General features: G+C 45.3%; 1 non-coding gene across 1 annotated transcript; it reads right to left on the bottom strand.

Annotated features, from left to right (window-relative positions):
• Positions 1-249: 249 nt before the first annotated feature.
• On the bottom strand, positions 250-382 carry LOC129078961 (small nucleolar RNA SNORA36 family). The gene has a single exon (XR_008530029.1). It is a non-coding gene; the product is annotated as a small nucleolar RNA SNORA36 family (small nucleolar RNA).
• Positions 383-2,206: the final 1,824 nt, after the last annotated feature.

Below are 2,206 nucleotides of genomic sequence, written 5' to 3'. Positions count from 1 at the left end.
TGTCACATTTGTCTGCAGTTATAAAATGTTTCATGGCATCCTCAAAGCTAAAGAGGATTTGCATAATATAAAAGCAAATGATGAATACAGGACATAGAGCCGCACACAGGAAAAGGTTTTCCTTTAATCTCCTACAAGAACCAAGGATCTTCCAGTAGAAGAACCTGAATTTAAGGGAACTCTGTAATTCAAAAAGAAAATGTCCCGAAGGAAAAAAGTAGAGGTAAGTTTGATTTTTTTTTTTTCCATTTTTGTGGGCTGGGGGGTAAACGAATAGAGTGAGGTTGTCTATCCAATCATCTCACCTGGCCTGTGTTTCAATGTTCCACATTTTAATTCACACAACAGGGAAGCTGCCCTGGACTGAACTCAACATTTGGAAGAAAAAGCTTTAATGAACAAATAAGAAATGGAAATAAATGAAAACTTTCAAACGGGAAGCAACAAAGCATAATTGCGGTACCAGCGGCAAACAGCATTTACCTAGAACGTTTCAGACGGCTGATTCTCTAAGGAAACGACTGATTTAACGTTTTGATTAGACGTATTAATTCTGCAGGTTGAAGATGGGCACCACTCCATGCTGGAATCGCCTGGTTTGCGCTCAGGAGCATGGCAAGTCACAGCGAGCTGCATGTCGCTTTCACGTAACACACGGGAGCCACCAGGTCCCTCATCCAGACACGGACAGAGGCGATTGCTCGAAGCCCTGATGTTCACGCTAAATGTCAGGCTCAGTAAACCTTGGAGGGTGGCCACTCACAGGAAATAGTTCTTAGGTAAACCGAATAAAAAAAGCTAAGTCATTTCTTTACATTCGATGCACATGGTATACCAGCAGGAAGAACAAATGCCAGAAGCAACCTAAAACCCACAGATGCATAGATACAGGCAACTGAAACATCAGAGAATTGTAAGATAACGTGATCATGTTGGATCCCAAAGACCCATGTGAAGGCATCTGTTCCCACCAGCTGGGTGACAAATGTCTGGGCTGGAAGTCGCTCTTCAGCATGAGTTATGCTGAACTCTGGATGGAACGGTGAAACAGGCCTCCCTGCCGCCCACACGCTTGCTGCCCTCTTGCTGCCCATGCCTCTAGCCCCCCGTCCACGTGTCTGATGCCCTGGGAGGGCAGTCGGCCTTCGCAGCTCCTCAGTCACGCCGAATGGACTGAATCTTCCCATGTTATCACCGCCCAGATATTTCCTCATCTCTTTCACCATCAGAATGGATCTTCCATCTCAGGATTCCGCCCGCTCATTGGATTCACTGACGGAACCAAAGCATTCCTGGTTTATTTAAGATCAGCTTCTCATCACTGCCAGTTACCAAATTCACGTTCGCTGGGGAGCCACTGGCTGAACCCCATGAATGAGCAACATGAGATTTTCATGGAGTGCAGGGTATCCACAGGGAAGACAATGAGGGAAGAGGTAGGACTCTCACTTCCACTAGACGCACATGGAATCTGTAACTTCCTCGCCCATGTAAGTTCACAAAGAGCCCAGAACCAGAAGTGCCTGCTGCTGGATCTACGTCTCACCGAGGGCATCCTCAGACTGACAGCTCTTCATCGCTCCACGTCTGTCTGCAGCGCGAAATTCGGCAGAGAGGGCTCCATAAGCCCAGAGGTTTCTGAATGTCTTCATATGACTTACCAAGTTGTAGGCTTTTTTTAATGCTGGGAAAAGGCCAGGTGAAAGCAATTGAAATATAAACTAGAAGTAAAATGCTAATACAAAGGAAGGACTTCTTTTAGATTTCATAACAATCCAAAGCATGGTTATGGATTCTCAGGGGAAACCAGACGCTTCCTATCACCTGCTGCTCCTCAGGGGGGACCAAGGGGAGGTGACCGCTTCATCAGCGCCCTCCCGGGAATTCGCCAGATGTTACAGACCGCTCGGCAGAAAAGCGCCTGCTTGGATTGTTGCCTCGAAATTAATAGGAAGCAGCAAGCAAAGGGACTCTCAAGAAGCGACTTTGACGTCTGCAGGACAGAAAAAGTTCAGCTTCCCATCACCCGCTGCCTATCAATGCTTTTGTAAGATATTTACGTTCTTTTTTTAATTTACATTCTTTGTCGTGGATTTTTAATCCAAAATGTAAAATGTACTTTTCCTTTAGTCTGATAACTCCATTAAGTATTATATGGATGATGTGTCTATTAGGCATTTATTTTCTTGCTACACTGATCTACATT

The sequence above is a fragment of the Pteronotus mesoamericanus genome, unplaced genomic scaffold (assembly GCF_021234165.1).
Source record: "Pteronotus mesoamericanus isolate MK-2021 breed Mesoamerican mustached bat unplaced genomic scaffold, CSHL_Meso_final contig_74, whole genome shotgun sequence".
Classification (NCBI taxonomy): domain Eukaryota; kingdom Metazoa; phylum Chordata; class Mammalia; order Chiroptera; family Mormoopidae; genus Pteronotus; species Pteronotus mesoamericanus.
This window is presented reverse-complemented; position numbering and strand designations above follow the sequence as displayed.